Below are 24,552 nucleotides of genomic sequence, written 5' to 3' on the forward strand. Positions count from 1 at the left end.
AACACATTCACATCATGCATTTTAATACCCATTTATTCCTAATATTTTCTAGAAGAGAAATAAAAGGACTTTAGTTTCTTTAAGTCTTTTAGCTTAAATCCACTGGTACAGAGGCAGGTGGCCACAGAATAAAGCTGTATAGTCTAATGCTGTGGTAGAGGGGTGTTTGTTTAATTGATGTGATATGTATTATATTTCTTAAATGTATGGAGTACATTGTGGGGGCTAGAACAACTTGCAGATACAACTTAGCTTGAAAAAAGCATTATCTTATTATCATAATCTTTGTCATTATTTTAAGATAGGAAAATAAGACAAATAAATATATACATGATAAATATCTACATAAATAAACAATGCTTTATTTCTCAGGTACAGTATTCAGCAGTAAAAATATGAAAACTCAATGAACAAACTTCAAAGAAAGAAGGCTTACATCAATTATAACTTTTACAGTCTGCAGATAAAGTCATGAGGATTTCTTTCTGTTTATTAACATTAAAAATAGCTCACCAAAAAAATTATTCTGATTTGGCTATATTTGCATATTAACATTTATTTATTCTTAAAACACAAACCTGGACATTTTATTGTCTAAAATAAGTTATTTCAAGAATGTAGGTAATTAAGCATTAACTGTTTGTTTCCCACATTCTTCAAAATATCTCTGTTATCTTGTGTTCAGCAAAAGAAATGAATACAGGTTTGAAATAAACATGAGTAAATAATGACAATTACATTTTTCTATTAATTTAATGAAAAAGCAAAAAGCTTGCTCATTTTTAATTGCATTTATTTTAGCCTTATTATATAAAGTAAAATAAAAAGTCAAATCATTCATGTTTAACAATGAGTAATATTTATATATTTACATACAATATTTAATAAAATTCATGTTAGCAGATCTGAATAATGAATAAGTGCAGTAATAGGCAGAGAATAAGTATTATGCATCCTGTGGAGATGTTTGATGGGACAGAAGGTCCTGTTATATTAAGACAAAAAGCAGATAGGTGGACCAGGTAAAACACAATTTACACTTTCTAACTAAAGGTCACTCCATTTACGAGATTATTTTGCACTTAATACTAAAAATGACTTCTTTAGTGCTTCTTAAGATAAACTCTAAGTGTATGAACTTAAATGCACTTAACACACCATTTTTGTTTTAAGAAATGTATTTAGTTACCCACTTGTAGCGCACTTGAAACCATCTTCATACAGTAGTACCACCAAAGTGTGATACAGGTGGTAACTAAATATACTTTAAGCACATTTAGTTTATATCCATGGTGTCTCAAAACAGTACAGTTGAGTACACTTAGAGGATCTTAAAAGCACTAAAGAATCATTTTTAGTATATTATGCGCAAAATTATAGCGCGAATGGTGTGCTTGTTTTTTTTTTTCTACCTGGGCAGACATTTTAATTGTTCATCAAAAATCATGTTACTGCATTCCTCACCACACTGGAAATTGTTATTTTAAATTGCTCTATTGATTATATATCACTCACTTCTTTATAAACACGTGTGTTTCTCACTGATTGTCTCTCAGTAGCACGTGCGCATAACCGAAACCGAAACCGAAACGCACTTCCTCTCCAGATGCTTTTACATCTAAAGGCAAAGTTTGTGAAACTGCTCTCTCTCAGCGCATCGAGGTCGACGTGTTTTGTACACAGCGGAGGAAAAGCTTGTTTTGAGGGACTCGGTTGTAGCTCGTTTTCTTAATCACTTCGGATAGAAAAAGCTCTCATCTGTGTAGTAAAAACGTTTTTCCAGCGAGGTCCAGAAAAACAAAGCCGTGTATATGTTAACTTACTCGGTCACAAGTGTTCGGGTTAGACTGTTTGACTTCTAATCTAAAAGTGACGGATTAAATTTGTCGTTGTTTACCTTCCTGACAGAAATGTATCTTCTGACTTCAGAAAGTAGTTTACAGGACGCCCTCGCATTAATCCATCGCTTCTTTTAAAATCTAGTCTTGTTCCTCTTGTTCTTTTAATGTGTATAAACAAACCAAATACCTTCTGAATCCAACTTCTTTTCGACGCTCTCCAGGAGCCACGGGTTTAACTTGCGGCCTTCATCTTTTCTCTCGGCGGTTGACTCACATCTTACTCCTGCTTCACTGCCCTCTTTCTGTCCCGGAGGCTGACCAGCACATTCATTACAGTCTTGGTTTTTGTGTTTCAGTGGATGGTTGGCAAAGCAGCTTCATACGCATTTCTTCACATTAATAATGTCATGTTATCCTAAGTACTAAATCCCCACACAATGCAGTTGCAAATAGACACAGACTTGTACAGTATTACAAAAGATCACTTTATTTTTAGAAAAGAGAAAGAGAAAAACACAAATTAAACAGGGTAAACAATTAACAATCCTCCAGAAAAAAATCAATAAACATATGTAAAGAGGGAAGGACAGCTACAACAGTCAGACAAGTCAAATCAACAGGCCAATAACTAAACTGAAATGACACAAAAATCATATCACAATACAGAGCAAGAATTATTAAGATATCCAAAACGCCTAACCTCCAGAGTGGAGAGCGCGGATGCTTCTCTGGTAGACGAGGCTAAACACCTTTTATGCTTGCGTTTCGAGGCTGCAGCTAATCACGCTAATCATGCTGCGTAAGCGGCGTTAGCGGTATGATGAACAGCATGCATGCCGAGAGAGCCGGAGAGGAAATCGCGTTCACCATTTCGGAGCACGACGTAAGGAGGGCATTCAGGAGAGTGAACACCAGGAAGGCAGCAGGACCTGGACGGCATCACAGGTCGGGTTCTGAGAGCCTGTGCTGACCAGCTAGTGCACCGGTGTTCACTGAGATATTTAATCTCTCCCTGAAACAGTCTACAGTCCCCTCATGTTTCAAACAGTCCATCATTGTTCCTGTGCCGAAGAAACCTCAACCATCTTGCCTAAATGATTACCGCCCTGTAGCTCTGACGCTCTGTAGTGATGAAGTGCTTTCGAGAGACTCGTCAGAGACTTCATCACCGCATCACTACCGGAGACACTGGACCCACTTCAGTTTGCTTACCGCCAAAACCGGGTCTCACAGAGGATGCCATCACACACCTCCTCCACACAACCACAAGCCACCTGGATTTTAGGAAAGGGAACTATGTGAAAATGCTGTTCGTGGACTATAGTTCAGCCGCTCAACACCATAGTTCCCTCCACGCTTCACTCGGTTGGAGGTCCTGGGACTCAGCCCATCCCCGCGTCACTGGATCACTAACTTCCTGACCGACAGACCACAAGCCGCACGGATGGGAAAACACACTCATCCCTCCTCACTCTCAGCACTGGAGCCCCTCAGGGTTGTGTGTTCTGAGCCCCCTGCTGTACTCGCTTGTACACACATGACTGTGTGGGCCACTACAAACTCCACCACCATCATTAAATTTGCTGACGACACTGTCGTGGTGGGCCTGATCTCCAACAACGATGAGATGGCCTACCTTCAGGAGATCAACAACCTGGAGAGATGGTGTCAGGAGAACAATCTGCTCCTGAACGCCAGCAAAACAAAGGAGTTAATAGTGGACTTCCCAGCACGGGCGCAGGTGCGCTCTTACCATCCCATCAAGATCGACGGACCCCAGTGGAGAGAGTGGACAGTTTTCGGTACCTGGTGTTCACATCACGCAGGACCTGTCTTGGTCCTGTCACATCAACACCCTGGTGAAGAAGGCCCGGCAGCTGTCTATACCATCTGAGGCGCTAAGGGACTTCAGACCTCATCTCAGGTGCTCAGGAACTTTTACACCTGCACCATCGAGAGTGTCCTGACAGGAAACATCACCTCCTGGTTTGGAAACAGCACCATGCAGGACAGGCGAGCTCTCCAGAAGGTGGTGCGGTCAGCTGAGCTCCCTGTGCTGCAGCACATCTACAACAAGCGGTGCTGTACCAGGCCAGGAAGATCGTGGAAGACCTCAGCCATCCCAACAATGGACTCTTTTCTGCTGCGCTCAGGAAAGCGCTGCTCCCTGAAGGCAAACACAGAGAGAATGAGGAGGAGCTTCTTCCCGCAGGCCATTCGGAGTCTGGAACCAGAGAACACCCAGCACTCTAATTACCGGGATTCCCATGTTCACCCCTCTTTCCCCAGATACTCGCCACTTACTTTGGACAATTGCACTAGCCACTTTGCACTGGTCATTCGCACAGTCCCTTTTACATTTTACACTTATATTTTATATCTACACTTATTTACATTATATTTTTAAACTTTGCACACTTTTTATACATATTTTTATACATTTTTTATATTTTATTTATATATATTTAAATTCTGTTTTCTGTTTTCTATTTTTTTGATGCTGGACGGTTGTAAAAACATTTCACTGCATGTCGCATCATGTATGTATGTGTATGTGACAAATAAAATTTGAATTTGAATTGAATTTGAAACAAAATTTCAATGGTACAGATTAAAAGATATTCCCTACGCCCCAATGGATGATGTTACCCTCAAGGCATCCTGATGAGAACAAACACTGGATGTGAACTCCATGTGGGAACAAACAGCAGTACTGGGCACACAATAAAACAGCCACACTTTCTCCTAAAGTTTATACAGATCGGCAATTAAAAATGTAATGCCATGCAATATTTGCTCAGACTTAAAAACAAAAGGGTTTGAAAAATGTTGAAAACTATTAAACTTATCTTCAGTCATCTCCATATAACTTTCTTCCAGTCACCACCTTTGGTTAAATAATGAATAATGTCTTAATTTTTGACTATATTCCAGTCGTCTTGCCACAGAATTATGACTGCTGTTCCTGTCTGTCAGTCACTAAGAGTATGTCGTGAAGACTGGGGTCTTGCTTGGAGCCCTTAGTAGCTCTGATAAGAGAAAACGCCAATGAATCTCTGGCAAGTGGTTAACTAATCCTGAGCCCTCCTCATCCTGCACGGGTATAAATAGTGGTGGGGTGTAAGAAACACACATGGCAAGAGAGCTCAAAATAAGTGCCCTGGAGGGTGGTTTATAGGAAACAACAAGAAATGAAGCATGATATGAGGTGAGGATTGTCTGTAGTGTAGCAGTGCCTCTCGCTTCTCCAGTGCAGAAGTGACGTGAAGTGGATCAATGCGGTGGGTGGTGGCCATTGTTCACATGCTGCTGTCTGAAATGCAAACAAAAAGGAGAACAGACGATACTGCTTTGTCAATGCAGAGATCATTCTCCCCCCTCTGGGTTGCCAGGTGTATCCAGGTGCTCTGTGTGTCTGTTGCCAGGTGACGCTTGATGGCTGTTCGGGACGCTCAATCAATCAATCGATCAATCAATCATTTTTATTTATATAGCGCTTTTTTAACAACACAGGTTGTATCAAAGCACTATACAGTATAAAGTAGAAGAATACAATGACAGGGATGTATAATGACGAGAGTGAACAGTTTGTTATTAAATGCAGAGACGGTCTCTGGAATCAATTCAATGATAATCACTAGAAGTTAAGTGTCCCCAACAAAGAAGACAGAGGAACCAGAACCCCATCCATACAGAATGAAGAAGAAAAACCTGGGGAGAAACCAGACTCAGTTGAGACCAGTTCTCCTCTGACCGGACGCCCCAGCACTTAACTTCCTGTTTAATTTTAAAGACAGCTGTGTCAGATAGAGAGTGTGTGTGTGTGTGTGCGTGTGTGTGTGTGAAAGAAACAGGACTAATATCAGCTAAGTAATGCAGCCTAAAAATCCTTTAACGGATTTGAATAATAAAAAGTGTGTTGGGGTGTTATGTGTAGGCTAAGTTAAAAAGATGTGTCTTTAATCTAGATTTAAACTGGCAGAGTGTGTCTGCCTCCTGAACAGCAAGTAGGGAGATTGTTCCAGAGTTTAGGTGCTAGATAGGAAAAGGATCTGCCGCTCCCGCAGTTGATTTTGATATTCTAGTGTATTATCAAATGGCCAGAGTTTTGAGAATGCAGCGGACGTGGCAGGACTATAATGTGATAAGAGCTCGCCTCAAGTATTGAGGAGCTAAACCATTCAGTAGGCTTTATAGGTAATTAATAAGATTTTAAAATCTATCCAATGTTTGATAGGGACTTTGTATATTACTGGCTTGTAAGATTTTCATCTGATTATTAATATGAATTATTATTTGCATTAGCTCTCCAATTGATATTTGGGAAATTGAATATTAATAATTTGAGTTGGTTTTCTGAAATTTATAGAATACACTTTATTGGCTAATCAGTCCAGCGGAGTTTGACTTTAATATGTACAATACACTACGACAACGACTTTTAATAACTGAAGTTTATTGAATTTTACTTCTACTAACATGACTAAGCTAAGAATGAACAAACGCAAACAGTTTGGGAAGGAATTGATTAATGAAGCCCAAAGTCTATTTGCTAGTTCTAAGATCAAAATATTGATCAAAGCAGAGGTCCTAGCTTTCCACTTTGCACCACTGAGTTAAGAGAGGGAAACTTTGTCTGCGCGTAATCTAAACTGACTGCTGGCTTCTCTGAGGGAATCCTGGCTTCTCTGATTGGTTGTGGCGCTCGTCTTGGATGACGTCTTTGGGATTCCCAGGGTGATTTGATCGTGACAGTCTCTCGTCGTAGGGCTGCTCAGCTTTGGAAGTTTCTAGAGTTGAAGATGCAGAGGGTCAATGGAGTTCTTGCTGAAGGAACGCTGGAGCAGGTCAGTGATTCACATTGCGGCAGCTTCCAGTCGCCCATACAGAGGGTTTGTGGAGTTGTTGCAGCGCCAAGTGATGGAGTGCGACTGTTCCGATGGAGAAAACTCTTCCTTTTCTTTTTCTCTCCTCGAAAGCTTCTTGCTTTGAGGTTTTAAACAGCTGGTTTGGGCTTGCCCCGAAGGTGTTTAATCCCAGTTTGGCTCTTCTTCCGTGCATAAATTACAAAAAACACAAAACAAACTTTCCATCCCATTTAGAGATAGCATCTCGGCAATGTCCTTTACTTTATAGAATGTTTCTACATCCCATAATCAAAATCACGAATATTCATTCACACCGTGACATGGCATATGTCATAAGCTTTCATTCTACACGTCACATATCTAGCTCCTCATTTCAACTGCTATCCATCACATGATTATGCATAGATTAAAACTGCAGTTTTCATGGACATCGTCAAATGATACAAAGAGGATTATAGATTATTTGTAACTCTACATATATTTGGTTCTAATAGAAATGCTAATTCTGATCATGCCTTTTTAGAAGAAGAGGTTATAGTCATAAAGTTTGAGATTATAGTAGTAATACAAAAACTTTATAATGGCAATCAAACACCTAAAGTGTTATGCTGTACATCTTATATTTTCTACAGTACAGTACTGTTTTGTGTATAATAATAAACAGTTACATATAACAGTAAGTGTACTGCAGAATCACTGTATTATACAGGCAAATCTAGCCACTAGTTGTTTACTGTAAATTAACAGGGTTTTTAATGAACAAATACTTAAGATAACGTGATTCACCACTTTCTTAAAGATTCAGAACATGAAGATGTTTGTCTGACCAAGATTTATAACTGGTGGATGACAAAGAATAACTAATAACGAATGAATATAAATGTAACGATGTGAGATTTGATACGCTTGTGTGCATGTGAACATCAGGATTTACAGAGAGACTCTAAATCATTTGATATCACACAGAGACACAGAACAATCAGAATCAACTCTAAATCCAGCACAGAGGGCTTCAGTGAATGTGGTGTTAAATGTGTGTAAGTGTGTGAGTGTGTGTCAGAGACACTGTAGAAGGACAGAGAGCCTCGACACGTCCACATACACTCTCTGCTCTACTAGAGGATGAACACACAGCAGGTATATCAGTGACGTTCTTGTTGTGACAGACAGAGAATTTATCAGAGCAGTTCAGACTCCAGGACCTGTCATTGAATCCAAACTCACATTCACTCCCTCCTTTCCTGTTGATAGCTGTATGACACTGATATTTCGCACGCTCTCTTCCATTCAGTCTCCCAGTAACAGCGCTCCAGTCAGACTCCCAACACACAGAACCTGAGGATCGTTATCAAATCTGTCTGGATGATCAGGACACGGCTGATGATCTTTCACACATGTGATCTTCCTGTTCTCCTCAGAGAGAATGAGTCGAGGGTTTGCTGTGTTTGGATCCAGTGTGAGATCACAGGCATCTGAACACACAGAAGACAGAAATATCAACAACTACACAACAGTGAAGATGTCTGTGTGGGTTTACAACTTTGACTATATTTGTAAAGTCCAGAATGTGCCTAGTATTCACAAATGTGATCACTACTGTAGTGAAAGCTGTTGAACAGCAACTAGAGATTCAGATCTTTTGTAGCAGTGCTGGTCCTAGATGTCTGGAGCTCAAACTAAAGCAGACTTGTGTTGTGTCTCTGTAACACTTTATACAGATGTTCTTGCTACATCTATGCAGGGTCTAAAAACTCTCAGATTTCATCACAAATATCTTAATTTGTGTTCCAAAGATTAATCAAGGTCTTATAGGTTTGGAAGGACATAAGGATGAGAGATTTTGGGTGAATTAACCCTTAATTATACAATTAAAGTTCATAAGAAAAACAACAATCTGTGTGTGTTTGTGTTCGTAGACCTACACTTTCGTAGTCCCGCTCTCATCATGTTCTCTCCTCCATGATCCACACTATAAACATACAAGCACACATTACTGTAGATCTGCATCACACACACACACACACACACACACACACACACACACACACGTTCAGTATGTCTAAAAAGGTTTTAAATACTTGAGTATCTGCAGTTTGTAGTCTGGATCCTCCAGTTTGTGTTTGAGCAGCCGCACTCCTGAATCTCCTGGATGATTGTAGCTCAGATCCAGCTCTCTCAGGTGTGAGGGGTTTTCACTCAGAGCTGAAGACAAATAACCACAGCCTTGCTCCGTCACCATACAGCCTGACAACCTACAGACACACAGTCAGATCAACTACAGACACACACACACAACAATCACTTATATGTTCTTAAATACCTCAATATCTCCAGGTGACAGTTACGACTCTTTAGTCCATCAGAAATAAATTTTACACAAGAGTCCTGCAGGTCATTGCTACTCAGATCCAGCTCTTTCAGGACACAGTTTGAGGATTGTAGAGCTGATGATAAACTCACACAACACTGAGCAGTGAGATTACAGCCAGCAAGACTAAAAAAGAGCAGAGCAAACACAGGGGCCAGATTACTAATCCACATCTTCACACCTTTTTCACCGTCTTAACTTCCTAATGTAATTTGTTTTCAAAGATTTCATTAACTATGAACTTACGCAGTTATGTTAAATCAGAAGGAAAACATTGTTGTCAGTGCAAAGAAACATTATCCCAACAAGCCAATGTAGACATGTCAATTACACAGTCTGTAAATGTGTGACAAACAAAACGTACAGAGGTCCTTTTTTATTAGTGACCAACAGAACAAATTAAGAGGATTATTTAAAAAGGGCATATTCAAAAAGGTTTATCCAAATGGTATCAGCTTTAGCGATTTTTAGCCTTTAAACATTTTTCAAGAAAAAAAGATGAATTGAAACATTATTATAAATTATTTTATTAACATAAAATCAAAGCAATTAGAGAAAAGATATAAATAATACATTAGCTTTTAGACAAGCCAATGGTTCACATTTAAAAACGTAGCAAAACCAGCAGAAGTGCTTATTGAAAAAGCTCATTTGTTCTCTGCCATCAGGTTTCATAACTGTAGAAACGTGGTGATTTACACAGTGACGGCTGGACACAAATCCTGCAGTTGGCAAAATGCTTTTGATGACTAATGCATTTTACCTTTGAAAGTTGAGGAAACTCTGGGGTCTACGTTGCTTGAGCAGTGGTGTGAAATAAAAAAACTGATTTCAAAACAATCCAAACATACGAGTATACCTTTGAACTTGTTAAAAAGATCATCCATGATCCATGAAATGAATATACGTGGAGTGGCTATCTTCAACTTTTACTGGTTAGGGATAATATTAACATTATAAATAGAAATCAATCTGTACGTGACTTGATTTTCAAATGTTTTAAAATTAATCATCCAAGTCTAATATGATCCAGCAGGTTATACTAAAAGACACTGCAGGCTGCCCACGGGCCACCAGTTGCCCCTCGCTGATCTACAGACACATACACCATCAGGTCATCTACAGATATTTTGACTAGCTGACCATAATTTTCTTAAGTACCTGAGTATCTGCAGCGGACAGTTTTGACTCTTCAGTCCATCAGAAATCAGCTTTACACCAGAGGCCTGCAGGTGATTGTTACTCAGATCCAGCTCTCTCAGGACACAGTTTAGTGATTGTAGAGCTGAAGACACAATTTCACAATGCTGATCTGAGAGATCACAGCCAGAAAGTCTAGAAGAGATGAAATAAAATGTAAGAAATAACAAAACAACAAACTTTATAGAGGGTTGCCAACTTTCTGTCCTCGGGAAGACTTCTCATAAAGAACAAGAACATGGTTTTCTTTCAGTGAAATACTTCTGGTTTTATAGGCTAGTTATGCATTCTTTGTAACAACTTTTTTACCATATTATTCTTTATTTCAAGCAGACATATTTATTTATTTATATAAATACATTTTTATGAATCTTTAGAACTACTAAGTACTAAAGCATGTGATTCAGTCAAGAACAGTGAGTGATTTTACTTCAGTTGCTTGATTAACATCAGTGACTTGGACAATAGCAACTGAATTAGGCTGCTATATCTTTAAAACCAAATTCACGGATGAAATGTACATGTTCTCTCTACCGCTTACGCTCACTTAAGGCTAAATATACTATGTTTACGTGAATGGTTGACAAAATGGACAATTCGACATCATTTTGTGTGTATTTCTCCATTGAGTGTGTACAAGCTTCAGTGTCTGCGCTCAGAAACCGGACTAAATTGAGTTATCTTTTGCATCATCTAATATGCCTGCATATGCCTCCTCTTTCCTTACACCCACATAGTGAGATTTATGAAGGGTTTGAGACGTGCAGTAAGTATATGTTGGTTTATGTCCTGCAGGAGAGATCAATAGGTTCTATGTTGGAATGAAAGTTACATGATCTAACCTCTGAACCACGCAGCAGATCTGTTCTGAATGAATCTTATCTCAAATCATCCCTCCCTAACATTTTCATCTCGCTTTTATTTGTTGACGAAAATGTCAATGGATTTTCACAATAGTTTATGTAATTTAAAATTAGTTTTGCTCGTTAACGCCTCGCTTTCACTGGTGAAAAAAATAATTTCAAGATGCAATTGAATTCTCCAAGCAGCTCAGATCTGCAATTAGAAATTCTCATCATCATCATCATCATCATCATCATCACACACTCTCTGGACGATAGAGGACTCAGTCACACCACTGTATTTCCAGACCCACAATTAAACTTATGGATACTAAATTACCACCGATAACCAAATCCTGGAATCACACAAATGTACGCTCAGTCACACAGCTGGAATATATTTGTTACTAGAATAAAATGGACATGCTGTATCTAAAAAAAAAAACAATTATGGTGTAACCGTGGCAGTTGGCCTAGCATAAGTTAACATATTTTTAACATATAAGTTAACTTCTAACCTATGAAAATGAAGGAGATACTGTATGTAAATGCCAATATTTGTGTCCAACAAAAAAAAAAAAAAAAAAACTTTTTCTGATATTGATTTTTGTTTTAAATTCTCATAGTTTGTGTTATTTTTTTAGCATAAAAGATCAAAAGGATTAACAATACAGATTCAGACAGAATGCAGAAAGACAGCCTTCGTTTATCATATTTATCAAGGGTGCACCTTGGTGCAGCAAGATTCTCACGTTGACGGAAGAGACAGGGTGAGTTTTCGTGAGTTTCTGTGCTAAAGTGCTCTTCTGCCATACATTATAGTTAACTTTTATCCGCCTAGAAAATTGCCACATTTTATTTTGTGTAATGATTATTTTGATATTCGATTAATTGGACAATAGTTTTTTCCGATTAATTGATAAACAATAATTGCCACGGACAACTGGCAAAAACACATTCTGTGCAATTTCCTTCAACATATCAACTGGATGCTTTGACAGTGTTAAACAAAGTCCTCCTATAATAAATGTCCTCACTATTAAAAAAAAAATGGCTGATGAGTAATTTCTTACTGCTAAAATCAGAAAAATTCTGAGGCCAAATAATGTAGAATACTTCAACCATTGATGTCTACTCTGTCAACTCTTCTTCATCAGTTAGCCCGAATGATTTAGTACTCTCTGTACTGTACTGTACTCTTTTATCCCTTATAATCCTCCATGTCTTTGGTGGGTGGCAGATCCTCTTCCTATCTAGCACCTAAACTCTGGATCAATCTCCCTAACACTGTTCGGGAGGCAGACACACTCTGTCAGTTTAAATCTAGATTGAAGACACGTCTCTTTAAACTGGCTTAAATGTAACATTAATACGCTTCTAATATTAAAATCTTCCAATAACATGATGTAGGCTACTTGTTACATCATAAGAACAACGGCATCTATGCTAATATTTGTCTCTTGTTTCTTTTCGTATTCCAAGGCCACTGCAGCCACCAGATCCAGTCCGTATCAAGATCAGATGTGGATCAGTAATGTCCAGTGATACTGTCAACATGATAGCACAGTCACGATTTAAACTGAACTGAGCTGAGCCATTACATCAATAATGCACATGAAATGCAGTTAAATAAAAATGTAATGTAATGTAATCCTGTCTACACTGACACTTTATTTTCCTACTTGACACTTTTAAGTGCTTATGATGCAATCTTATTTGTTAAAGGCGCTATATAAATAAAGGTGAATTGGCTAATTAAGTTAACTATTAAACACTTACTGAGCTTTTCTGCAATTGATCACAGCTGGTATCAGTCGTCTTCTCCCCTCATCTGATGTGTTGTATTTCTTGAGGTCCAACTCATCCAGAGGCTCATCTGACATCTGAAGCATGTAGGAGATTGCTGAGCAGTGAGAAGGAGAGAGTTTCTTCTCTGAGTGTTTGTCTGATTTCACAAACTCCTGAATCTCTCTGGACAGAGTCTGATCTTTCACTTCCAGTAGACAGAGGAACAGATTGATGGATTGACCAGCTGAGAGATGATAACTATTATATGCATCTTTGATCTTATCTTTAATGTCCTGTGTGGTTTCTTTGATGCTCTCTGATCTGTTCTCGGTGTGTGACAGTAGATCCTGTAAGAGTCTCTGATTGGACTTCAGTGTGACGCCCAGCAAGAACCGCAGGAACAGATCCAGGTGTCCATTCTCACTCTGGAGTGCTTTATTTACCGCTGATCTTATTAGATTATACAGCGAGACTTTAAATCTGTTACATTTAAATCCATGCAGAAAAATCTCCAGTGGCTTCTTGTTCTTTGTTAAATAGCAGTAAAACAGATAAAAAGCAGCAAGAAACTCCTGAATGCTCAGATGGATGAAGCTGTAGACCTTCCTCTGATGAATCACAGATTCCTCCTTAAAGATCTCAGTGCAAATCCCAGAATACACTGGAAGCGCCAGTGACATCTATACCGCTCTCAATCAGGTCCTCCTCATAAAACATCACATTGCCCTTCATCAGCTGTCTGAAAGCCACGTCAGCTAGTTTCACAATCACTTCTCTGTTGGACTGCAGGAGTTTCTTTGGATGTTTCTCTTCATACTTCTGGTTCCTCGTGTTGATCTGAATCAGCAGGAAGTGGATGTACATTTCAGTCAGAGTTTGAGGGATTTCTGCACTCAGATCTTCTTCCAGGAGCTTCTGAAGCACAGTGGATGAGATCCAGCAGAAGACAGGGATGTGGGCACATGATGTGGAGGCTTCTTGTTCTTCTAATGTGTGAGATGATTCTGCTGGCTTGATGCTGGTCACTGATTCTCTTCCGAAATATTCCTCCTTCTGAGGATCAGTGAACCCCTGTATTTCTGTCAGACGGTTGATGTACTCGGAGGGATCTGATTGGCTGCTGCTGGTCTGGAGGTGATCCAGATGAGAGCAGAGGGAAGCAGCTCTCCTCTTATGAGGTTTGACATCAACACACCCACCAATGAAGTCTCAGTCACATCACAAACCTTCTGATAATCTGAAAACATCAGTGGGATTCTGCTTTCATCCAGACCATCAAAGATGAACACAATTTTACACTCCTCATAAATCTTTGAGTCCAGATTTTGAAGTTCAGGATGAAAGTCCAGCAGAAGTCTGTGAAGACTGTACTGATGATCTCTGATCAAGTTCAACTCTCGAAATGGAAGCACAAACATGAAATCGACATCCTGATTGGCTTTTCCCTCGGCCCAGTCCAGAATGAACTTCTGCACAGAGACGGTTTTTCCAATTCCAGCAATGCCTTTAGTAAGAACAGTCTTGATCTGGTCTTTCTCCTCACATCCTGGTTCAGGTGAGGCTTTAAAGATTTCATTGCAGTGGATTGAAGTGTCTTGTGAGCTTTGTATTCTGGTTGTGTTCTCTATCTGTAACACCTCATGTTCTTCATTCACTCCTTCACTCTCTCCCTCTATGATGTAGAGCTGTGTGTAGATCCTGTCCAGGAGGCTTTCATTCCCCTGGAGTGTCATTCCCTCAAATAATCTCTCATATTTCTTCTTCATGCTGGTTTTGAACTGGTCTTTGACTCTCTGTAGTTTATCCTTCACTGGCTGATCATGTTTATTCACAGACACTGTAACGTTCATGTTGTTCAGACAGAAGACATGGGCAGCTTCTTGAAAGCTTCCATCTCGATCTGCTCTGCTGAAATACCTAAAGAAAAAACAGATTAAATAAGATCTATAAACAAAAGGACGTATAAATTAAAATCTACATCGACAGAGATGTTAGTCTTGTATTTTCAGTATAATTTCTCATGGTTTCACAGCAGCTCACAATCAGTGAATAGAGTACATTAATGGCAGATCACTGTTTGTAATTAATGGAGTTTAATAACAAAACTTTGTGTGCTTTTCATATTCTAGTTAAATCATTTTGCTCAGTCTTGTTTTATACAATTATTATTGTCATGATTTTAAATTTATCTCTTACATTTTCACTGCAAGTTTTTTTTTATTAGTATTTTTTCTATGTAAGTGCATGTGTGTTTATTGAGTCTTCTATTGTCCCATAAATCAGTTTTCAATCATTGCTACACATTTATCCTCACCTGGGATTACACATCATCAGATGATTACTGAAATGATGAGGATCAAGCATGAATCTGAAGCTCTTCAGAGACACACAACTGGTATCTGCAGATGAAGACCTCTTCCTCCTCCTGAAGATCCTGATATACACACACATAATTCTTATTCTCATTTTAAAATACATGGTTCTATTGTATTTGATCACACAGTGACCCATTCAGCAGAGTTGGTATAAACACCAGCATTAACAAGAGCAACCATGATCAGCTCAGGTGGCCATTGAGCATTAACATACTGTAGATGTAAGTAGTAATAATAATAACAATTCATTACGTTAACATAATCCCAACGTATTTTCATATGGGGATATAAAGCCATGAAAGGTTTAGCTCCTCATTACTTGAGCAAACTCTTATCACATTATAGCTCTTCATGTCTGCGTCATTCTCAAAACTCTGGCTGTTTCATAATACCTAAAACATCAAAAATCAACTGCGGAGAGCAGATCCTTTTCCTACTTAGCACCTAAACTCTGGAACAATCTCCCTAACACTGTTTTGGAGGCAGACACACTATGTCAGTTTAAATCTAGATTAAAGACTCATCTCTTTAACCAGGCTTACATGTAACACTAACACAACTCTAATATTTAAATCTAGTAAAGGGTTAGGCTGCATTAATTAGGTCAACCAGAGTCTGAAAAACTTTCTATAATACCATTTACTTGTTACATTGTTAGAAGAACGTTATCTTTGCTTATATTAGTTTGATTCTTTCCTGTTCCAAGGTTACCGCAGCCACCAGATCTCGTCTAATATCCAGATCAGATGTGGATCATCACCTAGAGATGACATCTACAGCACTCATCACCAGACAGTCCTCGGAACGAGACCAGGGGAACCAGATGAACCTTTCACCTAACTGTCCTGTACTGAGTTATTTGGGGACAGTAAATCAAGCTGGACCATGGCACCACTAAATCCAATAATGTATTGCCTCTAACTGAAGATTGAGTGTTTAACCTCATTATACATTACTGACACTATTCTTCTATTTAAAGTGGTAAAGTAACCAATACACAATTGGTGTTGTTAAAGGCACTATAGAAATAAAGGTAACTTGACTTGATCACAGTGAGTCAGGACCTCAGTTTAACGTCTCATCCAAAGGCCGTCCTGTTTTGTACAGTATAGTGTTTCCATCACTGACTAAACTGGGTAGGGCTGTATATTGGCAAGGATCTAGAGATACGATACAGGGGTTGTGATACAATATTTTTTGCAATACATTGTGAACAAGGCAATACATTGGGATATTTCTTATGTTAGGAATAGGATATAATTTTAGGAAAGTTGTTATTACACCCAACCTTATCAAAAAACCTTAGCAAAATAAATACAATTTTAACCAGTCACACAGTAGACTCTGCATTTGCGTTGATCAGTACCTGTTAACATTTAAACAGTTTTTGTTTTGGAGGACAACATTGGGCAGCATGAGGTAGAACATTTAGGTTAAATAAGTTAAACAAATTATCAGCAGATGAATCGGTCCTGAAAATACTGGTAAAGTCAGGTTCACTGTCGGGTCACTAACAGTGTATACAAGTCTGTTTACATCTGGATTAAAATCAGTGTGACTCCTGTCTGTTCTGTGTTTTCTCCGAATGAACGCGTTTGATCAGAAACCGTCAGGTCGTGGAGCATCTGAGAAATAATGTAATTCAATCTGATGTTGTTCATACTGGTCAGTGTTTACAGTGTTTCCTTCACACTGGATCATATCTCACCTGGGGTCAGAGGTCATTGGACCATTACTGAATAAAGGAGGTTTATTCATGGACCGGTCACTCTTCAGAGATAAACAGCTGTGGTCAGGAGATGGGATCCTGACAAAACAGAAATAATTCTTCCTTTAGTTCTGTCTGCTGGATCATTTATTATATGAACCATTATATAAATCTTCATTCTGTGAGGGTAAATGATGTCTAAAATCAACCAATTCTTAGATTTTACTCACTGGGGTGCAAGGTGGAGGTAAAGTATAATTTTAGCACAGGTTTATATTCACTTGCCGAACCCTGACTGATGAAGGATGTGCAAGGGATGTCAGCGATTAATGGACGATCGATTATTGTTGTTAGGGTTATGTATTGACATTTTAACTTTGACCCTTCAGTTTCAGCTTCCATCTGGTATAACACGTCTTGTTCTAGGTCATGACATGACATGGCCTCTCTATAGTATCTTAGACTGGTATGGGCGCCAGAGAATCTGAAGGAATGAAGATTCTGACGCACAAAAAGATATGTGACTTAACATGTCTGGGAGTCTTTGTTTTGCCAGTTGTTTTTACTTATCTTGCTCTGTCCTTTCTCTATAAATAAAGTGACTTGTGATCTGAGCTGGAGGCAAAAGCAGGAAAGGAGGCAAAAGGGAGGTTAAGGAGAAACCTGCTTCTCTCCCGCTTGCAATCGACAGCTTAAATCCTTACAAGCTTTAAAATCCAAAAACTAGTCTTGTGTTTTATTTTTGAGTTGATCCTTCCTGGTAAAGAGCCGTTTGATGAAATAGTCTCAACAAGTTAAATGCTATTGATGGCTAAGAAGATTTCTTTGGATCTTTGACGGAAATTATTTACTAAAGTACAAATTATGCAAGCTAGTGTAACATCACATGAGCAAAAGAGAAGGTCTGCACATATTTAAAAATGTCAAATATTTTTGTGCTCTGAGATACTTTGCGAACATGCTGCACAAAACTTACAAAATGCACCTTTTCATATTTAAAATATGATCATTCACATGCAGAATTTTGGCAAAAAATGTAACCCCATATTCACAGTGTCAGTGTGTGTGTGTGTGTGTGTGTGTGTGTGTGTGTGTGTGTGTGTGTGTGTGTGTGTGTGTGTGTGTGTGTGTGTTCTGGGACGGGTGAAATAGAGAGCACAAATTTCGAGTATGGCGTACCATACTTGACCACGTCACTCCATTTCTTTCACTTTACTGGATTATATCTCACCTGGGGTCAGAGGTCATTGGATCATTGCTAAATAAAGGAGGTTTATTCATGGATCGGTCACTCTTCAGAGACACACAGCTGTGGTCAGGAGAGAAAAATCTCCTCCATCTCCATGATTTCCTGAGAAAACAGAAATAATAATTCTTTTAGTCGTCTGCTGTTTCATTTATTACCTAAACCACCTGCAACGTGAATAAATGTCTAACATCAGACGGATGAAAGTCGGAGCTACGTTATAATTTTAACGCAGCTTTATTTTCACTTGCCGAACACTGATATACTATCTATTATTGATTCATTAATTTTAATTTTCATATCAGCCTAGAAAGTCACAACTTTTCATTGTCCACCAGTCTTAGTACAGGATATAACTACAGAAGAGTTAGGTTTTAAATGGGACAAATATCCAAACTCTTTGGTCATTTCTGAATACGATGCTACTGGTCCAATTGGATTCAATAATGTATGCTAAGCTATGCTAAGGTGCTATCGCCAGACCCAGAGATCGGCTGAATAGATTCAGAAAAAGTAAAACTGAAGTTAACTGAGTTGGAGAACGAGCCTATTTCCAAAAAGCCACACAATCTTTTATTTCACCCCCTGTCAGACGCAAATAATAATTTAGAAATAAACAACAATAAAAGAAACCTGAGGAATTAAAGGGGGTGAGAAACTCATGACCATTCAGCAAAACACGCAGAACAATGTCAAACAGTGTATAAAGGTGCAGCGTGAATTGAGCTTCACACTGGATCATATCTCACCTGGGGTCAGAGGTCATTGGGTCGTTACTGAATAAAGGAGGTTTATTCATGGAGCGGTCACTCTTCAGAGACACACAGCTGCGGTCAGGAGATGAAAGTTAGTGTCACAAAAGAGAAGGTCTGCTCACATGCAGAAACGTGTTTTAAAATTGATTTGTGTGTGCAGAAATACTTCTTTACGTGAAGAATATGCTCCACAAAACTCACCCGGGAAAAATTAACCCTTGCATGTTTAAAGTATGATCTTTTAACATGCACAAATTTAACCCCATATTCACAGTGTGTGTGTGTGTGTGTGTGTGTGTGTGTGTGTGTGTGTGTGTGTGTGTGTGTGTGTGTGTGTGATGAAATGCAAAGTATGGCCTACCTGGGGTCAGAGGTCATTGGGTCGTTACTGAATAAAGGAGGTTTATTCATGGAGCGGTCACTCTTCAGAGACACACATGGTCAGGAGATGAAAGTTAGTGTCACAAAAGAGAAGGTCTGCTCACATGCAGAAACGTGTTTTAAAATTGATTTGTGTGTGCAGAAATACTTCTTTACGTGAAGAATATGCTCCACAAAACTCACCCGGGAAAAATTAACCCTTGCATGTTTAAAGTATGATCTTTTAACATGCACAAATTTCTCATATTCACAGTGTGTGTGTGTGTGTGTGTGTGTGTGTGTGTGTGTGTGTGTGTGTGTGTGTGATGAAATGAAGTATGGCCTACCTGGGGTCAGAGGTCATTGGGTCGTTACTGAATAAAGGAGGTTTATTCATGGAGCGGTCACTCTTCAGAGACACACGGCTGCGGTCAGGAGATCTCTCTCTGTTCTCCATAATGAGAAACTGACTTCACACCTTCGTATGGAAACATAAGAGAAGAAATGTTTGATGCTCTACTGACTGTAGTGGAAGAAGATCTGAAAACCTTTCAGAAGAAGAGCGGTCATCAGTAGTGTTTACGGGGTGATGTGTGTGTGTTTATAGGACAAGCTTCAGATCTTCAGATCAGAAGTAACTTTAAATATAAACTGATGGTTGTCATTTTAAGTTTTAAGTTAATCAATTTTGTTTGATATTTGTCTTAAATCTGCAGACGGACTGTTATCTTTGGCTAGTATTAACTTCTCCTGAAAAAAGGCTATGTAGTGTATTCCAGCAGTTAAGAGATAATGGGATAGTTAAAGTTAAAGGGATAGTTCATATTAGGTCATTAATGTATCGTTAAGATGGGGTAAGGTTTAATTTAGATTTCTCTCTGTATGTTTTTTTCTTCTCATAGAAAATCTTCCCTATACTGACCATTATATGACTGACGGACTAGAATGGTTTGACTTAAAAATCTCATAATTGGACCAATTTAGACTCCCTAAACCAATAAACTCCACATTTTAACTTTAAATATAACTATAACTTTAATATCCATTTAGTAAGACGCTTCATAATGAGGCTAGTTTCCTCTTTATTTGGTAAAATGCAACGAAACAGTGTGCCCCGTACACGTATAGTTAAACGTGACATAGAATGCATTAATACAATATTTTAAATTGTTTTCTGATATCTACTTATAAAGTTTGTGGAATAGGTAAGAGCTAAGAATCCTCCAGTAATGGGTTTCATTATTTTAAATTATTCAAATACTTTTCTTAAATAAATAAAATGCAGGCATCAGGGAGCCGCTCTTAACCTGCTGGGTCCTTAACAATGCTTTCAAATGCATGGCCGCTTTTTACTTTCACTTTCGTTTTGGAGATTTTCGATTGCGAGGACTCGGTTTATTTTCTTAGAGCGCGTTATTTGCTTTCCTGAACACAGACACCAGCCTATCCGTGCACTTCACATCCCCTGAAGAAACTACATCTACTAGTGATCCCGACTGTTAGGTACATTTCCAGAATAAATGACTTGCGTCGAAAGAAGAAGGAAACAAATGTGTTTGAGGTTCACTGTTTGCGTTCAAAATGTACAAAATTCATAACATAACCAAATACATGAATTAATTTTTCAACGGTGTCTTTGGCTCGTCCTGAAACAATAAAGTAAGTCCTATAATAAGTGTTCATGTCTGGACTATTTTGGGCAGATAGCGCTGCGGAGGAGCTCAGTGTCTGCGTGATCCGTCATAGACGTAAACACGTGAAGTAGTTCCGGCTACAATGTTCTTCCGTCACACACTCGCAGTTCTGTCTATTAATACGCAGTTTTGTTTTAATAGGTTTTTCCGTTTCCCATTGGCCCTTTTGTTTTGTGTTAGTTGTCTGAGCGTTAAAAAGCGCCTCCAGAGTTCACAAATCATTCGGTTTCGTCTCTCTAGATCACCCGTGAATCTCCGCGGCCTACAGATGCGCACTGTTTATTGTTTCAATCTATATCTCCTATACTTTATTCTATATTCTATAGTCTGTATCTTAATCTCGACCAAAAGCAGAATCTCTAGGGCTCTGTATCATAATAATCTTTAAGATATCCGCTTCTGCACGCGTCACAACTCTATAATTATTGTTAATCTTCAGAGATCGGGCTTAACACGCGAAAATCTACAATAATACGAATCTACATGAGAAACTGATAATAAACATACCTTAATGGGATGTTTATGGCAGATATTTATCATGTTTTCCTCCACACAAGGGAGCGTCCAGTGAGGAAGACTTCTTCTTCTTCTTCTTCTTCTTCTTCTCCTCCTCTTGTGAGTTTAACAGTGGGGTGGTGTTTACCGCCATCTTCTGTCCTGGAGTGTGAGCACGAGGTAGATTTTCTCTTTTTCAAGACAGCTGTAATTCATGCTGCAGTTATTTTATAAAAAGTCATCCTTTTTTAACACAAGTTCCAGTATTTCTCCTATTTCCTCTAAATAGGTGTTCTTCCTCTTACGGTGTTCTTATCTGTTTTAATGACTTAGTCTGCTGATTCGTTCCCGTGTTTCACTGCATGCACCCCTACCCATAAAGCTGCGCTGCACTTAATATATAAAATAATCAATAGACTACTTTAAAGATGAACAAAGTAAAGCTTTCTTTTCTGAGCTTGCCATCTCTCTCTCAAACCATTCAAGTGGATTATATTACTGTTATGTCCACTCTTAAACTCCCTGTTATTCCCCATTTGCCCTGTCTCTTAGAGTATGTGGTATTAATATATTCTTGTGTATGATGTTTATTTTTATCTTCAATTTTTCATTTTTAAATTCATCGAGGCGCGTCCTGATTTTGCTCGACGTGTGTCTAGATGACCCTGGGACATTTTAATCCAAAAAATGTAGTCTTGACCTTATCTCTACACCTAAACCTAACCTTAAACATGAAGAGTAATGGCTAAAATCAGAGGAAGATAGATGGATGACACTGATGTACAAACACCAAACACTGACTGTAAACCTAAACGTTACAGAAACTGGTTCTTCAGATCTGATTGGTTCATCCAGGGATGAGAAAGACACTAAAATCATTCAACAAACTGCAGGTTTGAGACACTTTTTGCTCATTAAAAAGATAAAGAATAAATGACAAAAAAAATAATAATCCAATTGCTCTGATGTTTATTTGTTTTACGCCACTGGCAAGTCTTCATCAAACAAGCTGAGAACGACTTTTCAAGCAGTGTTTAGAAAGTGAGGAAGACGGAGAGAGGAAAGATGGAGAACGTGAGAGAAAGAGGAACGAGGAGGAGGTCGGGCACGCTTCTGAAGACGGACTCGGACGCTGCGCTGAACACAACAAACCCAGGCTGGTCGCTGCCCACGTGAGACTTGATCCAGTCCTGGTACGGAGAGACTCTGGTGAAGACGGTGGGGAACGTGGGGTCCGCACACTGCATGCCAAAACTCACAACTCCAGACTGAATCCACAGAGAGCCTTTCCTGCTCACCATTGGACCGCCAGAGTCTCCCTGCGTCCACCAAAACAGCATTTATATCTTTCACAGAGAACTTCTGTCACAGGCACAAATACTCTGCAACAGGTAGTGTATCAAAAGACAGAGTAAGAGTTCATGACAAGCTGGAGGTGTAGAGTTTGCCATCGGCTTTCATTTCGATTTAAAAAGAAGTGAACTCTTAACTGACACGCACCTTTTCCTCCCTGATTTAACAGTCCGGTACAAATCATATTGCTTGTGATGCTTACATTGGCGCCTCCATAAGCGTTTTTACAGTCGCTGTCGTTCACTACCGGTATCTCCACCTCCTGAAGAACGTCAGGCAGGTCGGTGGCTGTGACGCAGATCGTTGCCTTCAAAAACATCTCTAGGTGGTTTACGGTTTAACCAGCAGGGACGTGTTCACTCACCGTTAGGTTGCAGTCTTCCCCATCCGGTGACCCAGCTCTCTTTACCCGCGGAGAACATGCTGTTAACCGCAGACAGACACACCGGCCCGATGTAATCAGAGAAAGACACCGCCGAGGAGAGCTGGATCAGCGTTATATCGTTGTCAAACGTAGAAGCGTCAAAGTCAGGATGGTCGACGTTTCGAGTCGCTGTCCTGTTCGTCTCGTAAGGGTTCGGTCCGGATTGGCTCCGACGTCCAAAGTACACCACGATATAAGATGCATTGAACCTGTAAAAGAAGTCTGCTTTAGTCCCACTGCAGTCGATTTACAAACGCATGGCACGCTTCACTACATACCACCGGAAGCAGTGAGCTGCAGACAAAACCCAGTCTTTGGTGATGAGCGTCCCGCCGCAGACATGGCCGTAGTCGATGCCCTGGAAGACGAGATGAATGCTGACCTGCCACGGCCAGCCCCCCGCCGACGACCCTGCTGTTGAGAGGGGCTCGACCGCACACTGACCACAGAAACCAAGAGTTGAAAATACATGATCTTGGAGCGGAGTAGTGGAGCATAGCGCTGACAGCGTGGAGATCATGGCTTCGGTTCCCGGGGAACACAAGTAAATGCAGTCTGCTACATGCACACATCTACATTTAAAATATACTTCAGAGATCGATTGAGATTGACACATTGTTCAGTTGACAAAACTAAGAATAATACAGTTTACAAAAACGCCACGATTTAAACGTAGAAATGAGACATGCTAAGTGGACATACTTGTTTATCTGGAAAACAATGCTACAGTCTGTTATTCTCTCTTGAAAACGGGTGTTCCGCCTGTTTTTCTACGAAACCCGCCCACTGCCGGTTACCCAATCACCTCGTCTGAGCTGGAATCTGGCAACCGCGGCGCAAGCGCCAGGTCTGAGGAGGATAAAACCGTCTCGACTGCACTACCCAGTCCACCTCTCAGGAGGAGTCACACAGCACCTCTACAGCTGCGTAAAAACACACCGCGTAAACCTTGCGTTACTTCTTTTCACAAGATCTTTCCATTGCTGTCGGTGTGAATGCAACACTGGGAAATATTTTGCGCTAAATCGTCGCAGTACTGTACTTTTTAGTACTAAAGCGCTGCTAAAGGAAGTGAAGGATGTGTTTTTAGGATAACGTGCAATAAGTCGTCCCTGAGTGTGATTAGTGAAGTAAGGTGTAATGATACATCAGAGACGTGGGGATCCATTTTGCATTGAGCTTTAATCGTGGTCGGGCAGGCAGGGTCAAACAGGAGCAAACGATAATACACGAGG

General features: G+C 39.5%; 1 pseudogene; it reads right to left on the minus strand.

The window, feature by feature from the left end:
- Positions 1 to 7,123: 7,123 nt before the first annotated feature.
- LOC122331701 overlaps positions 7,124 to 24,552 on the minus strand; it is a 111,478-nt pseudogene continuing 94,049 nt past the window's right edge.

The sequence above is a fragment of the Puntigrus tetrazona genome, chromosome 3, assembly GCF_018831695.1.
Source record: "Puntigrus tetrazona isolate hp1 chromosome 3, ASM1883169v1, whole genome shotgun sequence".
NCBI lineage: Eukaryota > Metazoa > Chordata > Actinopteri > Cypriniformes > Cyprinidae > Puntigrus > Puntigrus tetrazona.